Source organism: Natrix helvetica, assembly GCF_964273705.1.
Source record: "Natrix helvetica genome assembly, chromosome: 7".
Lineage (NCBI taxonomy): Eukaryota > Metazoa > Chordata > Lepidosauria > Squamata > Natricidae > Natrix > Natrix helvetica.
In genome coordinates, this window is record NC_138558.1 from 75,168,852 (window position 1) to 75,181,930 (window position 13,079).

At 41.8% G+C, this 13,079-nt stretch overlaps 1 protein-coding gene and 1 long non-coding RNA gene across 3 annotated transcripts in view; one reads left to right on the forward strand and one right to left on the reverse strand.

Annotated features, from left to right (window-relative positions):
• The window catches only part of LOC309395747, a 14,412-nt gene continuing 1,333 nt past the window's right edge, over positions 1 to 13,079 (reverse strand). Inside the window, exons 2-5 of one of the 2 annotated variants that reach the window (XR_014175985.1) lie at positions 11,177 to 11,226; positions 8,539 to 8,559; positions 4,268 to 4,374; positions 1 to 1,738 (exon numbers count right to left, since the gene is read on the reverse strand). This is a non-coding gene — a long non-coding RNA (uncharacterized lncRNA). The remainder of the gene's footprint in view (positions 1,739 to 4,267; positions 4,375 to 8,538; positions 8,560 to 11,176; positions 11,227 to 13,079) is intronic. The other variant, XR_014175984.1, reaches the window with a different exon arrangement.
• Positions 12,637 to 13,079, forward strand: part of WFS1 (wolframin ER transmembrane glycoprotein) — a 16,212-nt gene continuing 15,769 nt past the window's right edge. Inside the window, exon 1 of the mRNA XM_081960275.1 lies at positions 12,637 to 12,925. The gene's annotated coding sequence lies outside the window, so the exon portion shown is untranslated. The remainder of the gene's footprint in view (positions 12,926 to 13,079) is intronic.

Below are 13,079 nucleotides of genomic sequence, written 5' to 3' on the forward strand. Positions count from 1 at the left end.
AAAATGGCTGGAATTTAAAAGTAGCTAGATATCTTTCAATAGCTTTCTTCAATCTCAACCTGTGCTATATATCTTAATATAATGTTCTCGGGTGTTTGCATAGTAACAAAAGCTACTGTTTTGTTTCTTGAAGGAACACAGTCTTGCAACAATGTTTACAGATAAAAGTATCAGCACAAACAGCGAGAAGGCCATTTTTGGCATGTGCTATTACTATTTCCCCAAAATGACCATTCTTCCCTGTATACAATTATTTTGTCTGTGAATTAAAATATTCAAGCAAACATAATTTGTGTGCCAAGATGGGTTATATCTGATAGATAATATTTCTCTTTTAATACCAAAGTGTGTTAACAATTCAGCTATGATTACACCATCCATAAGTTGATTCGGGGTTTCTACATTTTCTGGGAGTATCTTAATTCCTATATCAAGAGTATTAATGGATCTCATAAATTAATATTTACAGTTTATTGGATTCCAGTACACTACTATAGAAAAAGAGAGCCAAAGACAGCATTTTGTTGAAAATGCAATAAGGATAATGCTTGTTTAAGTATACAGTATGTTTCTACATTGTCCTATACAGTAGGAGTCCCCCAACTTAGACTTATATACCGCTTCACAGTGCTTTTACAGTACTCTCTAAGCGGTTTATAGTATCAGCCTCTTGCCTCCAACAATCTGGGTCCTTGTTTTACTGGCCTCTGAAGGATGGAAGGCTGAGTCAACCTTGAGGCGGTCAGGATCAAACTTCAGGCTGTGGGCAGGGTTAGCCTGTAATCCTGAATTCTAACCATTTGCCACCACAGAAGGAGGGAGGGAAGGAAGGAAGGAGGGAGGGAAGGAAGGAAGGAAGGAGGGAAGGAAGGAAGGAAATGAAAAAGAAGGAAGGAAAATTGCAATAGCAGATTTATATACTGCTTCACAGTGCTTTACAGCCCCCTTTAAGAAGTTTACAAAATCAGCCTCTTGCCCCCAACAATCTGGGTCCTCATTTTACCCACCTCGGAAGGATGGAAGGCTGAGTCAACCTTGAGCCTGTTAGGATCGGATGGCAATTGGCAGTTACCTGCAATATTGCATTCTAATCTCTTGGAAGGAAGGAAGGAAGGAAGGAAGGAAGGAAGGAAGGAAGGAAGGAAGGAAGGAAGGAAGGAAGGAACATTTGCACCACTCAGGTGACCCTGAGAAATCAGATAAACCTCCCAGTGGCCTCAACGACCCTCTAAAAGGATGCAAATGACTAGCTGTCTGCAAGGGGTATAAATCCTTCCATTCCCCACCAGTCAGAGCAGAAGAAGCTTCTTGGATGAGAAGCAAAACATCTTCAAAGAAGAACAAAAAAGTCCAGTTGCCTCTTGAAAAAGCACCTTTGGGACAACCATGACCTGGATGATGGAGAATCTCCATAGATACATTCAGACAATCCTTTAAATCCAGTTCTAAGACTTGAAATTCCCCGCATCTTCCATTTTTTAAATCACTGTGCAACTTGTTCTTCGACTGGTTTTCTTCTCCTTCCAGTCTACAAATTGAAGTTAGATAAAATAAACGCCACTCAATTGTCAACAGGGTAAAAGAAACATATTATAAACCAAAGGTCTCCAACTTTCAGACCTGTAGACTTTAACTTCCAGCATGGCTGCCTGGGGAATTCTGGGAGTTGAAGTTCACAAGGTTTAAAGTTGCCAAGATTGGGCACCCTGTTGCAGAAAGTCCGATGACCCATCTCTTCCTGTTGAAAAATGGAACAAAAAGGTTGATCTTTTTAAAAAAAAGAAGCAAATTTGAAAGAAGCTGCAAAGGAAGGTTCTGGAAGGACCAGGGCCTAATGTTGTCCCCAACCAAACACAGATTAACATATTTTTCGGAGTATAAGACACATTTCCCCCCCCCTTAAAAAGGGTGAACATTTGGCTGCATCTTATACACCGAATGTAGCCCCGCCCGCCCACCGGCCCCCACTCTGCCTCCCAGCAATTTGCCTCCGTGCAGCAAACAGCAAACAGCCAGTTTCAGCTTCAGCACAGCCTGATTAGCACAAGAAAAAAAATCTGATTCTGCCTCCCAGTAATTTGCCTCCTTGCAGCAAACAGCAAACAGCCAGTTTCAGCTTCAGCACAGCCTGATTAGCACAAGCAGCTGATTGTCGGTTGGATCGGCCTCCTGACCATCAGCTTTTTCAGGCTGCAGAGATTGTCATTGTCTATTGTCGCCTCCGCGCTCTCCGTTTTTGGGCTCCAGATCCCATTTTTGGCCTCGGTGCACCCTATTTTTTATCCATTTCAATCCTCACTACCCGGAACAGGTGGAAAATGGGGCAAGTGGAGGCCAAAAACAGGGCATGCGGACACGGCAATAGGCTGTGGCAATCCCTGCAGCCTGAAACAGCTGATGGTCAGGATGCCGAGCCAACCGACAATCAGCTGCTTGTGCTAAGCTGTGCTGAAACTGAAGCTGAAACTGAAATGGGCTGTTTGCTGCAAGGAGGCAAATTGCTGGGAGGCAGAGGCAGATTTTATTTCTTTGTTTACCTCTCCAAAAGCTAGGTGCGTCTTATACTTCGGAGTGTCTTATACTCTGAAAAATCTGTTATCTTTCCAGAGAAAAAGGCAGTCCTAATAAAAGGAAGCAGAGCATCTTTGCTTCAAGGAGAACAGCTATTTCTGTTGAATTAAATCATATTTCAGCCAGAAGGAATGTTTGTTTCTTTCTTCCCCCATATTACGCTAAGGTACATCAAAAGTTTTAAAACATTTCCTGAGTTGCTAAACTGTCTGTAATTTCATTTGTACATTTAAGCCTGTGCTCCTTTTTTTTAAAAAAAAAAAAACCTTTAGAATTAAAGTTTTCTATGGAACATTATGAAGATCTGTAATATTTTGAGGGATGAAAGCTTGGATCAGACCTGCGCCACCTGGTGGTGTGCTCGGAGCATTATATTTACCTCTACATTTTCTTTTTTTAAGTCAGTAGTCCAATCCTGAACCTCGGTATTTTTAAATATTTTGCAAAATGGTCTACTGTTTTTCAGGGAGAAGAATTCTGCTACATGATATGAGGGCAGGTATGAAAATGAAGCAAGATAGATCTGTTGGGAGATTCGGGAATAAAAGAAAAGCACAACAATTTGTTGAGCATCTGCTTAGAAAAATATTTGTGTGTTTCAGATTCATGGTTTAAGCATAAATCCATTTATTTATTCAGCTAGCAGAGGAATTAATCAAAAAGCTGGGCTGAGACAATTGTTAGACTTAATTAACTTATAAGCATACTTCTGAAATCTATATATAAATAAATGGAAACAAATACTGTGGGGGTAAGATACCCCTAATACCCCTCAGGGTGTGTGTTCTGTTAAGATACAGCCTGTTGTGCCTTAAAATGGCTTCTACTGTACTGGTGTAAAATGGCTTCGACTGTACAGCGCAGAGGAGTTGCCATGTTAACGGCTTCACAGTGCTCCACAAGGGGGCTCCCTTTGGTAAGGGGCAAAATACAACATTAGAAATTACATTTGGTCCTGACATTTCCCCCCTATAAATAAATACCCGGGCAATGGCAGGTTATTGGCTAGTGAATAAATAAAAATTAAAGGCCCCTAAAACTCTGTATATAATACAGATAGTCCTTGATTTACAACACTTCATTTAGTGACCATTCAACGTGGTGGCCTAGAGGTGGAGCTCTCTCACCATACCATCAGGAGGCTGTGAGTTCGATCCTAGGTAGAGGCAGATGTTTCTCTCTCTGGGTACAATGAAAACATCTCTGCTGAACAAAACTCCGCATTGGTGACAGGGAAGGGCATCCAGCCAGTAAACACTCTACTAGCTCCATTCATTTGCCCAGACTCCATCCAGCAAGGGATTATGGGGGTCGTTAAAAGAGGACGATTTAGTGACCGTTCAAAGTTACACCGCCCTGAAAAGAGTGACTTATGACGGTGTTTCACTCTTACGACCTTTGTGGCACCTCCGTGATCATGCAATCAAGATTCAGATGCTTGGCCACCGACTCCTACCGTCCCTTTCAAGGACCCACAGTCTCCTTTTGTGAACTTCCGACAAGGAAAATCAACGGGGAAGGCAGATTCACTGAACAACTGCGTCACTAACTTGTCCATTGGGTTGATTCACTTCACAAGAAAGGTCGTAAAATGGGGCAAAGCTGACTTCACCAATGTCTTGCTTAACGACAGAAATTTGGGGCTCTGTTGCGGCTGTTAAGGTTCAAAGATTTCCTGTAAGGTAGTAGCACGGACCTCTGCAAGATTTCTCCAGGAATTTTGCCCATTTTATCCATGGTTGAGTAAGATGGTGAGCCAAGAAAGTTGGTTTCAGATCCAAAACACATCCCCACAGCATGCGTCTGAAATAAGAAGAAATTCGCTTGTTAGAAAGATCTGAACGGATCGGTCTTCTTCCTACTACGAAACCACTTCCGTTCAAAGCAAGATGGAGCCACCGAAAAGGACACAATCTATACATAAATTTAACAAATAAATTAGAACAGTGAGTACGATTAACCAGTGGAACGACTTGCCTCTAGAAGTTGTGAATGCTCCAACACTGGGAGTCTTTAAGAAGAGATGGGACTGCTATTCTATTCTATTCCACTCTATTTTTACTTCTATTCTATTCTATCCTATCCTATTCTATTTTACTGCTATTCTATTCTATTCTATTCTTGCTTCTATCCTATTCTATTCTACTCTTACTTCTATTCTACTCTATCCTATTCTATTTTACTGCTATTCTATTCTATTCTATTCTATTCTTTTCTTACTTCTATTCTATTCCATTCTATTCTTACTTCTATTCTATTCTATCCCATCCTATTCTATTTTACTGCTATTCTATTCTATTCTATTCTATTCTATTACTTCTATTCTATTCTATCCTATTCTATTTTACTGCTATTCTATTCTATACTATTTTATTCTATTATATTCTTACTTATATTCCATTCTATTCTTACTTCTATTCTATTCTATCCTATTCTATTTTACTGCTCTTCTATTCTATTCTATTTTATTCTATTCTATTATATTCTTACTTCTATTCTATTCTATCCTATTCTATTTTACTTCTATTCTATACTATTTTATTATATTATATTATATTATATTCCTACTTCTATTCTATTCTATTCTATTCTTACTTCTATTCTATTCTATCCTATCCTATTCAATTCTTACTGCTATTCTATTCTATACTATTTTATTCTATTCTATTTTTACTGCTATTCTACTCTACTCTACTCTATTTTATTCCGTATTGTATTATTCTATTCTATTCTAATTAAAGAAGGAATAAAAATACAAGCTCTTCCCAGTGGGATTATCCCTAAAGTCCTATTCGTTCTTCCAGAATGTAAGCGGAGGGTAATGAAAGCCAAATCTGGCCGCAGGTTCTGCCTTAGTTCCCAATAAGTGATTGAGTCAGAAAATCCTTTAAAAGCAGTTTTATTTAGGGTACCCTAATAAAGTGAGATCTCTCTATGGAAAAGAACAGAGAGAATCCTGAGCTCCAGCCTACATTCCTTTTTATACTTAACACCACAAGGAAAATGCAAGAGGGAAGTTGACTGGATAGAAGCAACGTCTCCTTTGCATAGAAAATCCGTTACATATACATGTTCCATGTTTGCATCCCATAATATCACACATGTTCATTAAAATGAGGTCTGATGTCAGAAGGGGCCTAATTGTGAGGAGGAAAAAAAGGTTGTTTGGAGTTCATCAAAGGGATAAACCAAACCCCAGTTTGTACTAACAAACTTTTTTCTTTCTTATCTGGAGCTCGTCTGCAGCTTGTTTACCAGTTTAGGAATGTTTAAAAGCTAATAAACCTGAATGTCAAATTACAAAACTTCAGGACATTTGACTCTCAGACCTTCACATAGAAATGCAAGAGCCATCGTTTGGACTGGAGAGCGGGTGGATATGAACAGCCGTGGGTTCCACACATGCGCCCAGCCTCAAAAACGTGCCTAAATAGGACTGTCTCGAGCCGGGGCGGGGGGGGCGTGCCCACCTGCGATTTCCTCTACCAGTTTGGCTCAACCAGTATGAACTGGCTAAATGCCACCTCTGGGTATGAACCTATTGAGCAATGATAGTAGATTTTAGGAGAAGTCATCCTATACTACCACCTCTTACAATACGAGACGACACAGAATGAACAGTAGAGACCTTCCCATTTCTAGGTTCTACCATATCTCAAGACCAAAAATGGACACCTAACATCAAAAACGTCATCAAGAAAGCACAACAAAGAATGTTCTTTCTGTGCCAACTCAGCAGCTCAAACTGCCCAAGGAGCTGCTGATTCAGTTCTACAGAGGAATCCTTGAGTCTCTCATCTGCACCTCCATAACTGTCTGGTTTGGCTCTGCAACCCAACAAGACAGACACGGACTTCAGAGGATAATCAGAAATGCAGGAAAAACAATGGCTGCCAACCTGCCTTCCATTGAGGACCTGCACACTGCATGAGTCAGAAAGAGGGCTGAGAAAATATCTACAGACCCCTCGCATCCTGGACATCAATTGTTTCAACTCCTACCCTCAAAATGATGCTATAGAGCACTGCACACCAGAACAACTAGACACAAGGACAGTTTTTTCCCCAATGTTAAACAAATAATTCCCACAACACTGTCAAATAATTTACTAAGACTGTACTACTATTATTCTTCTCATATTACTTATATCTCCTGCTTGAGTAGCGGGCTAGACTAGAAGACCTCCAAGGTCCCTTCCAGCTCTGATTTGATTGATTGATTTTCTCCATGGCAATTTGTCCCTGGTTTTTTTAGGTCTTCTTACCTGTGGCACTCATTGCCACTGTAACTGAATCTAGCCATCTTCCCGCTGGACGTTTCTGCGTTCTATTCAAATTCTGCCTTTGTACATTCAGATTTTCCCCCCCGTATGGCAATGAGGGAATCCTGAAAGGTTTAATCGGGCCACTTCATAAAAATCATTAGCGTAAAACGGACCGCTAGCACTTTAAAAATCAGAAATTTTGATGTTTTTGCTTTAAGAGAGCAAACAGCTATTTCCTTCTGATTAAAAAAAATGCCGCCCAAAATGGTGGGGGGCAAATCATATTACAATTTGAGTCAATTTGCTTTTTTTCCAAGAGGCCACTGGACTTTCTGGTGTTTTTTTTTTTTAAGACATTTTGCTTCTCATCCAAGAAGCTTCTTCAGCTCTGGCTGGATTGTGGAGAATGGGAGATTTGATACTCCTGGTCATTCGGTTGAAATATCTTTAAAGAAAGTAGTTGCCTCTTGAAAAAAGCACCTTTGGGACAACTGAGACCTGGATGATGGAGAATCTCCATAGATGTTACAATTTGAAGAATGCATCTCAAGATTATGTTACACTGATTATTAAGGCATAAATCAGAATATGACAATATCTGTTTAGATTTTCAAGTTCTTTTTAAAAAAGTTTTCTATTTTATTTATTTTATTTTTTTACAAACATATCAATGTGTAAACAGTGTGGCACCTGGGTGTCAGATATTCTAATACAAATACAATTAATAGCATTAGTCATAGTTATTACTTTCAACCAACTTATATATTTTTAATAGTAATACATATTTGTAAAGGTAAAGGTAAAGAATCCCCTCGCACATACTGTATGTCCCAACTCTAGGGGGCGATGCTCATCTCTATTTCAAAGCCAAAGAGCCAGCACTGTCCGAAGATGTCTCCGTGGTCATGTGGCCGGCATGACTCAACACCGAAGGTGCATGGAATGCTGTTCCCTTCCCACCAAAGGTGGTTCCTATTTTTCTACTTGCATTTTTATGTGCTTTCGAACTGCTAGGTTGGCAGAAGCAGAGACAAGTCACAGGTGCTCACTCCATTATATGGCGCTAGGGATTCAAACCATCAAACTGCTGACCTTTCTGATCGACAAACTCAGTGTCTTAGCCCCTGAGCCACCGCGTCCCTCTATGTAAAGTTACAATCTGCAATTATTCGATTATTCCATGTTTTCTCTTATTATTGCTCCTATTTTATTATATAAAAGTGTATGCAGTAATATTCCCCTTTTCTCTTATTTCTGTCTCTTATTCTAACTTTTAATCATGTCATCCTTTGTTTAAAAAAAACATTTTGTTTCTATTCTATCTAATCATGTCACCTGCCTACAACAACAACAACAACAACAACAACAAAAAGAAATGAGAGAGGAAAAGAGAAGCAAATCAGAACAACACCAAAAATGAAAAATCATCTATCCATCATCTCTTATCCGCTTCAATACTTTAATTGCTATGCTTTTTTTTCTTTTTGACTTGTCTCCCATATTCTTCTCTAAGACCTTGTTTTCCTCCTACTTCATTGGGAATTGGGATCAATATTGATAATACGACCCCCTCTATTTCGCAGACTTCGACTTCTCCAATGCAAAAGGGCCAAGAACCACCCACTGCTGCTCATTTAAAAGACAAAAGGGAGGGCAAATCTTGCATTAAAAGAATAGGAAAGGCCAGGAACTAAGCCGCTTACCTTCGTGCTTGTAAGTCATTTCTTGGCATCCAGAAAAATAAAGGCACACCAGGGCGCACAGAGAGACGAAGAAAGAAAAATACAAGGTGAGAAACAAGAATTCCATATCGAAGGAGCAGATGTTAAGCACGCCTTGCTTATAATCACTATAATTTTTGCCTAAGCAACAACGCCCATGAAATCATCGGATGCAACCCAGTTCCCGAGCTGGAGTCAGACACATTGCCAGGGGTTCGTTCCTGTTTAATTCGAACCTCATTCAGGCTTAAAATTCTGCAAAGTTCTTAAGGTGAAGAACGTAAAAATTGTGGAAGGCACTTCTTACGATGAAGTTGTGGGAGCGTCATCCTGGGAAGCATTCAAGAATAGGCTAGACAGCAATGGTGTGTAAGATCTCCTGATTGAGCAGGGTGGAGTGGGGTGTTGGACTAGATCTCCTACCAGGTCCCTTCCAACTCTGTTATTCTGTTCTGTTCAATGTTACCTAAGAAAAATTCAATGCTTCTTCTCCTTCCTGCCCCAGAGCACAGCGTCTGAGCTAAGGAAGAAGCGAACGTTTATTTGAAGTGTCCCACGAGAACTAACGGGCTGCCTAATGAGACACAACATAGCAACAGTTACTTAGCGCTTTTGCAGCTTCTTCTAGTCTCGCATCTTGCACAGACCCACGGCTTGGTTTCAGAAGTGTGAGCCACCATCTTCCACAAACAAAGCACTAGAAAGGGTGACAGCAAATCTCAAAATCTCAGCGGCGTCCAAAAAGGATGTGGAGAGAGAGAGAGTCTCTCAATAGGAGACCTAGCTTGCAAGTTTTCCCACTGGCTTCCCCATTGATATTCTGGGGAAGCCAGCAGAGAAGATTGCAAATGGCAATCACATGGTCCAAGGCACTTGGCAACCGGATGTAAGTGGGAACACGTTAGCGAGCACCCAGATTGTGATCATGTGGAGGCCAGGGTGATGGTGCAACTTTTTGAGACAACTGTACATATTTTAGGGTCTGTAAAGCAATCTTCCTCAAATGGTTAAAATTTAAACTGCCATTAAATGAATAGCTGCAAGTCAGGGAGTTTCTTATTTTGGGGCAATGCTGTAAAAGTAAATGATTTTGGAAAATAATTTACATCAGAATTTCTAAAAGCTGAATTTCCATCCCAACCTGTATTTTTTTATTAAATGGTACTATTTAATATTACTAATATTATAATATACTAACTCTTATATTACCACAAAATATATCAACCATGGCTAGAATTTTTTAAAACTACTGTATTTTTTGGAGTATAAGATGCACCTTCCCCCCCCCCCCTAAAAGAGGGTGAAAATTTGGGTGCGTCTTATACACTGAATGTAGTCCCACCCACCCACTGCCCCCCACCCTTTGGCCTCTGCCTCCCAGCAATTTACCTCCTTGCAGAAAACGGGGAAAATGGGGCTTGCAGAGGCTGCAATAGCAATCCCTGCAGCCTGAAACAGCTGATGATCGGGAGGCGAGCTTAAACTGAAAGTGAAACTTGCTGTTTGCTCCATGAGGCAAATTGCTGGGAGGCAGAGGCAGATTTTTTTTCCCTTGTGCTAATCAGGCTGTTTGCTGCAAGAAGCTAAGACAATAACTATAAACGCCTATAGAATGTTCAAATTATTAGACTTATTTTTTAAAGACTGCTTTATTATTGTTCTAGACAACTTAACAAAATGAAGAAGCTTTTTAAAACAAATGCTTGATCTGAAGAGGCCCAGTGCTATTGTATCTTCTTTTAAATAACAGAGAATAACTATACTTCCAGAAAGCTACATCAATTTTAACAGCATCTGTGCATGTATAGTCTGAAATGTAACACCATAAACAGTATATATTGTCTGTACTGTTTGCTGTTTGTTGCAAGGAGGCAAATTGCTGGGAGGCAGAAGCAGATTTCCCCCTCTTGTTTTCCTCCCCAAAAGCTAGATGCTTCTTATACTTTGGAGTGTCTTATACTCTGAAAAATATGGTACCTACTGGGAAGTTTGCACAATTCCCTCCACAGAGGAACAACTAATAAAGTTGTGGGAGTACACTTCAGTGTCAAGAGTAACTCTATAAATAAAATTGATACAAACGTGAACAATAATTGTATTGCATGGGTTTGTAACTAGATCTAAAATATGTTTCTTTTGACACAGAAGCTTAATAATCTCGCTGTAAAGGATCAGTTTACGGGAAGCCACCCCCGCCCGCACCAACTAGAGAATGAAATATTTGGGGAATATTAAAAAAAAGGTAGAATATTATATTCCCCCTAAAGGAGAAGAGGAGAAACATGTATGCTTATTTATGGACTTATTTTTACCTCCTCTGCACGATTTTATGGTGCTATCTTGATTATTGCTCTGTACGTCGCCCCGAGTCCCTGTGGGGAGAGGGGGCGACTAATAAGTTCAATAAAATAAATAAATAAAATAAATGTTCTTAAAAGCAGAAAGCAGCCTCACTCTCCCAGCTACCGGAAAACAGCATCAAGCAGAAGCGTGAAGTCTTTAGGAACAGAGATTTTGTATCCATTCGGAAATGCTGGGCCAATCTAAGCAAAGAGACTCCAAATAAGCAACGCAACTAGGCAAGTCAAAACTGACAAGATTTGCTTAGACAAACACTTACATTTACATTTCCCCATTTGCTTGTAGAGATTCTTCTCATACCACGCAGTCCTTTTAGAGCAAACAAAAAAATTGTCATCCCTTACATATCTTGCTCTAAACAGAGTCCAAACTTTCTGCTGTTCGGTGAGACAGTCGTTAAGTGAATTTTGCTCTGTTTTGTGACATTCTGACCACAGTTGTTAAGTGAATCACTTAACAGTTGTGAAGTTAGCAGCCTGGTTTTTAAGTGAACCTGGCTTCCCCCTCGACTTTGCTTGTTGGAAGGTCTCACAAAAGGAGATCACACAATCCCAAGGACACTGCAACCGTCATAAACACGAGTCGTTTGATCAGGTGACCACAGGGATGCTGCAACGGTCGTAAGTGTGAAAATAGTCAGAAGTCACTTTTTTCAGAGTCAGCGTAACTTTGAACAGTCACTAAATGAACTGGTGTAAGTCGAGGACTAAGTGCATATTCTCACCACTGCATTATTTAAAATTATTCGTTATTTCACCCTTTGCAGTGTGAATTGAGTAACTTTTTGGAGATGGGCTGACCGGTGTTGGTGTTGGTGGTGTTTCCGGCAGGCACTACTCCCGGTTCGCTCGTGTGCGCATTTTGCGTGCATGCGCAGTGCAATTAAAATTGTTCTGGGCATGCGCAGAACTGAAAAACAAGATGGCGCCACCGACAGCACCACCCAGGGAACTGGTTCAGGGGAGGGTTCAGGCCTGGGTCGCTGAACACTAATTTTTTGGGGGTGGGCCAAATATTACCCCTACTCCGAAAATAAGTCCAAGGGATGGGCGTGGCTAGCGCGAGTAGCAGGGGGCTGGACTAGAAGACCTCCAAGGTCCCTTCCAGCTCTATTCTGATTGTTGATTGATTGATTGATCGATTGATTGGAATGGTCTCCTACTTAAGCAGGGGGCTGGACTAGAAGACCTCCAAGGTCCCTTCCAGCTCTATTCTGATTGTTGATTGATTGATTGATTGATTGATTGGAATGGTCTCCTACTTAAGCAGGGGGCTGGACTAGAAGACCGCCAAGGTCCCTTCCAGCTCTATTCTGATTGTTGATTGATTGATTGATTGATTGATTGGAATGGTCTCCTACTTAAGCAGGGGGCTGGACTAGAAGACCGCCAAGGTCCCTTCCAGCTCTATTCTGGACTTTTTTTTTTTTTTTTGGACTTTTATACCGCCCCCTCTCCCCAAAGGGACTCGGGGCGGTGGCGGTGATTGTTGATTGATTGATTGATTGATTGGAATGGTCTCCTACTTGAGCAAGGGGCTGGACTAGAAGACCTCCAAGGTCCCTTCCAACTCTATTCTGATTGTTGATTGATTGATTGATTGATTGATTGGAATGGTCTCCTACTTGAGCAAGGGGCTGGACTAGAAGACCTCCAAGGTCCCTTCCAGCTCTATTCTGACTCGGGAAAAGGCGGATTCTGGCTGGCAAACGAGCCGAGGGGCTGGCAGGTTGAGACCAAGGGAGGGGCGGAGGATAACAGCCGAGAGAAAAGGGCTCGGAATCCCCCTCCCCAGCCCTCCCCAACCGGCCTTCCAGGCTCCGCCATCTCCCCGCCCTCCGTCCCGCCCGGCGAGGGCCGTCCCGGCCGGGGAGGGAAGAGCTACCCAGCGGCGGCTCCTCCTCCCTGGGGAGCCCGCTCGCCTCCTTCCCGTCCGCGCAGGCAGGGCGAACCGAGGAGGGCCGGGAGCCTTCGCCCTGCAGCCGGGAAGCAGCAGCCAAGCAGGCACGGTGAGTCGGTGGGCGGGCGGGCGGGGGTCTCCCTCCATCGCCCTGGCTCCCCCTTCCTGAATGCGCGTCTCCGCCGAGTTCGGCACGCGCTGCGGGTCCCCGAGCCTTTACTGCCTGCTGTCCGGGGACGGTGGATGGCGGGGTTTGGGGAGGA